The sequence below is a fragment of the Ambystoma mexicanum genome, chromosome 6p, assembly GCF_040938575.1.
Source record: "Ambystoma mexicanum isolate Mex_15411 chromosome 6p, UKY_AmexF1_1, whole genome shotgun sequence".
In the NCBI taxonomy this organism is placed as follows: domain Eukaryota; kingdom Metazoa; phylum Chordata; class Amphibia; order Caudata; family Ambystomatidae; genus Ambystoma; species Ambystoma mexicanum.
Window position 1 is genome coordinate 706319540 of NC_090935.1, and position 8701 is coordinate 706328240.

Genomic DNA, 8701 nt, shown 5'->3' on the forward strand with positions numbered 1-8701 from the left:
GTTAATGAGATCATTTTTAGCTGGATTTTATTCTCAGTAGAAAGCCATTTATGTTGCCGCCTAGTCGAGGAGATATGCTCCCTCTTTCTTATTCCTAATGCAGCTCTGAGAGCATTATTTTGTAGAGTTTGAAGTCTTAGGGTAGTGGCTTTATTGGCGCTACTGTATAGGGCATTACAGTAATCAAGTCGGGAAAGAATTAAGGCTCTAGCCAGGATTAGGCAGCTGGTATTGGACAGGAAGGGCTTGCCTGCTCTGATCAATTTACAGGTGTAAGCAGTGGTGGAGGCTAAGGAGTTTACCTGTTTAGTGAAGGACAAGGTAGAGTCGAGATAAAAACCAAGTGTTTTTACTTCCCTCGAGACTTTAATGACATTTCCGTCTATGCTGAAGGCTGAGTAATCTGGGCCCAATTTGTTAATATTGGCTTGTGTGCCCAGAATGATCAACTCTGTCTTATCATCATTCAGGCAAAGACCGTGAGTGGCCATCCATGCCTGAATGATGAGATACACTCTATTCACCAACTCCCCATCCTCACTGTGATCCCCAGAAAGTGGGAAGAGAATCTGTGTATCATCTGCATAGTTAGTGTAGGTGATACCGAGATTGTCCAAATCATCGAACAGAGGTTTGGTGAATATGTTGTAAAGGGTCGGAGAGACGCAGGATCCCTGAGGGACACCACAAGTAATGGGTATAGGGTCAGCTGCTGCCGAAGGGGAAAAGACTCTCATAGTTCTCTCACTCAGAAAGGATTCTATCCAACTGATGGCTTGGGTGGAGAAGTGAGCGGCAACGTCCAGGTGTTTGCAGAGGACTTTGTGGTCCACAAGATCAAACGCAGCTGAGAGATCTAGTAGGAGGAGGAGGGCTGTCTTACCCTGATCTCTCAGTTCGTCTATTTGGGCCTTTAAGTCAATCAGGGCTGTTTCCGTTCCGTGTAGTGGGCGGAAGCCAGATTGTCTAGATCCTAGTAGTTTGTGCAGTTCAAGGTAGTTTTGAATCTGTATATAGGCCACTTTGTCCAGGATCTTTAGCAGAAACGGAACTGTGGTGATTGGACGGTAATTGGTGGGGATGAGAGGATCTAAAGTTTGCTTTTTAAGCAACGGGAGCACCCAGGATTGTTTTAGGTTAGCTGGGATGATACCTGTGGAGAAAGATGCATTGACAAGTTTGGAGATAAATGGTGATAGGTCTCTGGCAGCGTCTTTTATTATCTGTGCTGGGCAGATGTCACCTTTGCAGTTGGATGGTTTGAGGGTGAGGATGATTTTTTCAATCTCGAGTGTGGAGGTTTTGGTGAAGGAGAATTTGGTATGTTGAGGCATGTGGATCGCCTTAGGTGGTGACAGTGTAGGGAGTTTAAGCGAGTCTTTTTTAAGTTGAATTTTGTTTTGGAGGGTAGTAATTTTATTAGTTAGAGCATATTGGATGTCAGAACACCAGGTCTGATCTTTAGTGCAGGTGTCTGGTATGGCAATAGGTGACTCAAGTTCCTTTAGGATGGAGAAGAGTTCCTTCATGCTTGATTTGGAGTTGGCGATACGATCGTTGTATGAGTTTTTCTTAGCCAGACAGACTGCGTTTTTGTATTGACGGGAGATAGATATTAGGTTAGCCTTGTTCTCAGCAGTTGCACTTATTTTCCAGTTGGATTCATATTTTCTCTTGGTGAGACGTAAAGCCTTGAGTTCGGGCGTGAACCATTTATTTAGATGGGCTTTGGGTTTACTTATACGCATTTTAAGTGGGGCAATTTTGTCCAGAGTATCAGTCATAATTTTGTTATACTCGTGAACTAAAGTGCCGGGGTCTAAATTGTCAGGCAAGGCGTTTAAGGTTGGAAGAATAGCGGGTATGACATTATCTATTGTCATATTCTTTTTGTTTCTTGTGGGGCATGAGGGTGCCATGGGGACGACTGTAGAGGATGGTTGGGAGGTTAGGAGGTCAAAGGACACTAATGAGTGGTCAGACCATGATAAAGCTGAGATAGAGGAGATGACTGTAGTACAGTTAGAGTCAGCGACCCAGTTTAATATTCTACCTTTCGTATGGGTAGGGTTGTTGACTTTTTGGGAGAACCCTAGAGAGTTAATAGCTTGGGAAATAGTCGCGGCATGCACATCTGTTTTGTCATTGAATCCTAAGTTAAAATCCCCTAATAACAACAATTGAGAGGTGGTTTTAGCATTGAGGGTTAGTAACTTGTGTAGATCCTCTTCGAAGGTCCCAAGTGGGCCTGGAGGTCTATAGATTAGGTGAATAGTTAGGGATTGATTATTGTTGATAAGGAGTTTAGCAGTGAGGGCTTCACAGGATTGTAGCGTTAGTGCAGGGGCTAGTCTTAGTGAGAGGCTTGATTTAGAGATAATGGCAATTCCGCCTCCGCGGGTGCCCTCTCGGTCTTGTCTACATATAGTGTAACCGTCAGGTATGGCTAGCATGAGTGAAGGGCCTGCTGCCTGGTGTAGCCAAGTTTCAGTTATAGCAATGAAGTCCAGGTTATTCTCAGTGATTAGATCAGCTATCTCAAGGGCATGTGCAACTAGTGACCTGGCATTGAGAAGTGCTCCTTTATAGGAATGTTCCTTAGTTTCCTCTTTGGTATGTGTAGGATTAGGAGTGTTTTTTGCGCTGGATTTTGTCTTGGGCACAGATTTTTGGGTAAGCGTTGAAGCTCGGGTGTGGTTAGAAGCGTAGCCTGTATTGCCAATTTGAAGTTTCATTTCAGATTTTGTAGGAAGGAGGAGTCGTCTAGGTGTCTCATGGAGTTTATTAAGTCTAGCGCGTAGTTTGCTATTTCTATCGTGGGTGGAGCTAGGCTTGGAAGTGTAAACTAGTGGTTCTAACAGAGTTTGGTGTTTAGAGTCAGTGTAGGCATGAGTGTTAGTAATAATATCTGGTGATATATGTGATAGAGGTGCATGTGAGTAAAGTGGGGTTTCTGTGTAGCTGCTTAGCTTGCTAGTAGCAGGAAGTGTAGCAATAGCCATGATGCAGTAGAAGCTAAGTAGGCTGGACATTGTGCGTGACTGGTACTTAGTTTGGTGGGTGAGTGGTTTACAATACAATAGTCTCTGGGCGACCATAAGGCACTACACAATATCACAGTGGTCTCTGGGTGACCATAAGGCACTACACAATATCACAGTGGTCACTGGGCGACCATAAGGCACTACACAATATCACAGTGGTCTCTGGGTGACCATAAGGCACTACACAATATCACAGTGGTTATTGGGCGACCATAAGGCACTACACAATATCACAGTGGTCACTGGGCGACCATAAGGCACTACACAATATCACAGTGGTCTCTGGGTGACCATAAGGCACTACACAATATCACAGTGGTCTCTGGGTGACCATAAGGCACTACACAATATCACAGTGGTCTCTGGGTGACCATAAGGCACTGCACAATATCACAGTGGTCACTGGGCGACCATAAGGCACTACACAATATCACAGTGGTCACTGGGCGACCATAAGGCACTACACAATATCACAGTGGTTATTGGGCGACCATAAGGCACTACACAGTATCACAGTGGTCTCTAGGTGACCGTGGTGCCGGTGCTATTATCAAGTGACAGCATATTGCAAAGCAGGGCAAGAGTATGGTTGGTTGGCTATAGATTGTACATTGAAATATTTTTTTGTTGCGGTTCAAGAGCACAACGGAGCATGTGGGACCTTGGACGTAGCAATGTTGGGAGGTGCTAGATCAGGGCTCTAGCTCGAAGGTCGGGAATGGAATGTGGAGGAGGGGGCAGTATGCTTACCCTGTAGGTGGACGGCAAGGGGTCCTGGCTCTAGGCTCGACGGTGTAGACAGGCTGAGGACAGGCACAGTGCCTTTGTGGGTGCCCTCGTTGATTGAAAAAAGAGTACGTTTTTCATTGTCCAGGTGGTAGTCTATCGGTTAGAGAATGGAAAAATTGTGCAGGGGGGGTGGCCACGCCGCGCTCCCATGCGCGTAACAGGCGCAGGAACAGGCCTTTGTATGGCCTTAGTGCTGGCCGCCGGCGAATCCGCCTGCCGGCGGAACCAGCTGGAGTAATCGAGGCTCAGCCTCGGTTTCGCGCCGCGCCGCGCCCGGCATGGGCAGGTCAGGCGCTGTATGGGACAGGGTCAGGCAGGCTCTGTCCGTGTGCCCGCTGGAGCCTGGATCCTCTGCTGGGCTGGGGGGGCTCCTGCCCTCACCCCTCGGCGAAGGGAGATGGAGTGGTGGGATCTGGGCGCAGGAACAGGCCTTTGTATGGCCTTAGTGCTGGCCGCCGGCGAATCCGCCTGCCGGCGGAACCAGCTGGAGTAATCGAGGCTCAGCCTCGGTTTCGCGCCGCGCCGCGCCCGGCATGGGCAGGTCAGGCGCTGTATGGGACAGGGTCAGGCAGGCTCTGTCCGTGTGCCCGCTGGAGCCTGGATCCTCTGCTGGGCTGGGGGGGCTCCTGCCCTCACCCCTCGGCGAAGGGAGATGGAGTGGTGGGATCTGGGCGCAGGAACAGGCCTTTGTATGGCCTTAGTGCTGGCCGCCGGCGAATCCGCCTGCCGGCGGAACCAGCTGGAGTAATCGAGGCTCAGCCTCGGTTTCGCGCCGCGCCGCGCCCGGCATGGGCAGGTCAGGCGCTGTATGGGACAGGGTCAGGCAGGCTCTGTCCGTGTGCCCGCTGGAGCCTGGATCCTCTGCTGGGCTGGGGGGGCTCCTGCCCTCACCCCTCGGCGAAGGGAGATGGAGTGGTGGGATCTGGGTGCAGGAACAGGCCTTTGTATGGCCTTAGTGCTGGCCGCCGGCGAATCCGCCTGCCGGCGGAACCAGCTGGAGTAATCGAGGCTCAGCCTCGGTTTCGCGCCGCGCCGCGCCCGGCATGGGCAGGTCAGGCGCTGTATGGGACAGGGTCAGGCAGGCTCTGTCCGTGTGCCCGCTGGAGCCTGGATCCTCTGCTGGGCTGGGGGGGCTCCTGCCCTCACCCCTCGGCGAAGGGAGATGGAGTGGTGGGATCTGGGCGCAGGAACAGGCCTTTGTATGGCCTTAGTGCTGGCCGCCGGCGAATCCGCCTGCCGGCGGAACCAGCTGGAGTAATCGAGGCTCAGCCTCGGTTTCGCGCCGCGCCGCGCCCGGCATGGGCAGGTCAGGCGCTGTATGGGACAGGGTCAGGCAGGCTCTGTCCGTGTGCCCGCTGGAGCCTGGATCCTCTGCTGGGCTGGGGGGGCTCCTGCCCTCACCCCTCGGCGAAGGGAGATGGAGTGGTGGGATCTGGGCGCAGGAACAGGCCTTTGTATGGCCTTAGTGCTGGCCGCCGGCGAATCCGTGTAAAGATATATAATTATTTATTTTAAGAACACATCGAGGAAAACACTCTGGCACTAATACGGCAAACAACTTCAATTACAATTACTATAAGTACATCAATCCCCTAACAACATTTCGACAAGTCTAGGTTCAACGTCACCACTTATTTACAGACAGAGGTTAATGCTTTAACCTAGATGGCACTCTAATATTCGTTAGAACGGGAGAGAAAAGGCAGGGTATGAAACCAACTCAGTACCAACCCTTTTACAGAGCAAATGCAAGTCAAGTCAGGCAGGGTCTACTGTAGATCACAAAGTTCAGAGGCCAGGCCCACTCGGAGAGAGGCAAGGCGATATGTCCCAAAAAGTATCACAGTGGAAATGCACTTCGAGTCTTTGTAGCAAATTGTCACAGAAAGGTTGGACCAGTTTAGAACAAAAAGTTAAGAAGGTCTGGAGGCGACCCAAGGGAAAGGTAGGGATTTAAGACACCCCACGCTAACCGTCACAAGGGAGGCCAGGCGGACACAGTACCTTGTAAGTGAAGAGCCAGCTCCGGCGGGGGCAGTTGTTCCAGGTGGTGGATGCAAGTTGGGGCTTTTCCAAGAGATGAGATGATCTTGTCGTTGAAGGAAAGTTGAAGATCGTTGCACCACCAGGGAAGAGACCAGCTGCAGAGTGCTCCGTCACAAGGCACCACCTTTTGGTCGCGGTATGGGCTAGTGGCTATCTGGTTGCCGGGGTGCTCAGCATGGGCAATTCGACCACTACGCCCTGGAAGCGAAGAAAAAGCAAAGGGGACTGGTTGTTCCCACCAGTCAGGGGAAGAAGACTCTCCAGCCGGGAGATCTCCTCTGTCGTTGGGAAGTGGTGAGTCAGTTCAGCAGGGCTGCACCGGAGGTGTCGTTGTTGCAGGTCGGCTCAGCTTTACCCGCGTCAGATTCTTAGGTCCTGTGGCGACTTCTGAAGAGCCAGTCCCAAAAGCCCTGCTTTTATGCAGAAAACCCCCACTCATTCAGCCCAGCTGTCAATCAAAACACGCTAAGTGGTGAGCGGGGTGGCTCACCACTTGGGCCAATCACACCAGAGTGCGACTTGAGTTGGCAAGGCAACTCAGTCCAGGGTGCCTAAACCCCCTCCCACACCCCCTGTGGTACTCAGACAGAATGGCACCACTCTGGAGGGCTTCTGTGTAGAAGCCCACCAAAAGTGGAACAAAGGGCTCAACCTTTGGTTCGGAGTTTACAGAGGTGAACACAGACGCCATTTTAAAAGCCGAGTTCTGGCAGAAAATACTGACCGGTACATTTATTTAAGACAAATAAACCAGCGGTATGTTAGAGACTAACGGAACAAAAGTATTAGCCTCCAACAATGGGAAGAATCCCATAGGGTTATATTCGGGGTCGAATATAACAAGTAGTTTCCACTGCGACCAGCCAAAACTCGACGAGGGGGGACGGGACAGTGCCCCCTCGAATAACAGACCCAGGGGTAATCGAATTACCCCTACTAGTACGTCCACAATAGGATGGTTTGTACTAGTTCTGTTAGTAATTGTAGGTCTAGTAAAGCCAATGGTGACTTTACATGCCCTGGGAGACAGTAGTCAGTCCCAGGGTATGGAGTCTATGGTGGGGGTCCTCTAAGACGCCCCAGTGTTACGGCATGGAGGGTGCAGTGTAACACACATAGTAAAACACATGAGACCCTATGGAGTAAAAGACCCCATAGCCCATAGAACACATTGACATTCACAGGAATCAACCACATTCATGTCTAAGAGTGGGAGAAAAGAGTCTCACTCTTGGCAGGATGAAAAAAAAACAAACTCCAGAAATCCAGCAAAGCTGCTGGGGGACTCACTAGGTTAGGAAATTCAGCCTAAACAGAGAATTCTCCCTAACAGCATAGCTACATCATGCTTAAGTACACTTGACGGCCTATTTCTAATCAATGTTGATGCAAGTAAAGTAAACGCTGATATTCCTTGCATTTTATAATACAATAGACTACGTTCAATATACACCCCCATCTAAAAACATATCCTTTTCCACAAAAACGAAAACATTGTAAAAGAAAACTAATTCAAACAGAAATGCAACAGGATCTCACTGCAAATCTTCCAAAGAGTGTAAAAGATGCTAATACTTCATCAATTACCACAACCAAAGAAGAATCTATTACTCAAAGTAACTCAGGTACTTCTTCAAAGAAGCAGCACACACTCCAAAAAAATGACTTGGACACAGAACTATCTGGTCCATTCAAATTTTCAAACATAACTGGTGTAAATTGCTACGCAAATGTAGCAATCAATATTCTATTTCAATTGCCACCACTTGTTGACAACATTTACTTACACAGTACAGACCAATTGTGTTTGCAAATGTTAGTCCTCTATAAAAACACAACCAACAATCCCGACAGCACATATAGTGTTCATGGAATAAGACAAGAATTGGACTACTGTGCTGGAATGGTGAAATTCACTATAAATTCACAAGAAGATCCACAAGAATTTCTAATGTACTTACTACAAGTACTGGAAAACAAAAACATACCTATAAATGAAATCTTCTAGATTTCATACGTGTGGAAACATACATGCACTCTCTGCAACAATGTGGCACAGGAACAAATCCCTAATGAGCGCTTTGTGTATGTATCCATACCTTATTGTGAATCTGTTCCATTTCAGCAACTTGTACAAAATGCAAACCATGGTGGATTGTATACTACCTGCAATTCAGATAATCGCTCCACCTTACTAATACAAACACATAGTAAATACGTAATATTAACGCTTTTACGTTACAATGCAGATGGCACCAAAACCAATTGCAAGCTGACTGGATTCACACATGGTCAAGTATCGCTTGGTAAGAAAACCTTCACAACAATAGGTATAACCTACCACACAGGAGCCAGAGCCACAAGCAATGCAGGTCACTACACTGCATACATAAAAAAGAATTGTGGATGGTTCGAATGTAATGATATTACCATTACTCTAAAGCAGAGATTACCAGCAAATCTTATAAACGCTTATTTAATCTTCTTAAAACCAAACTTTAATAACTAATAATTAAACATTAACAAAACTTCAATTAGAAAACTATAAACAGTTAGAATACAGCAACAGGTATCTAACTGCTCCAAGATTTTTCAACAACCAAACAAATATATCAATACCACTAATAATTAATCTATGCATAAACATTAATAAAACATCAATTAAAAAACTATAAACAGTTAGCATACACCAACAGTTATCTAACTGCCCCAAGATTCTATAACAACCAAACAGATAAATCAATACCACTAAACTATAACAAGATATAAACAGAATACGCCAACAGGTATCTAACTGCTCCAAGATTCTGCAACAACCAAAC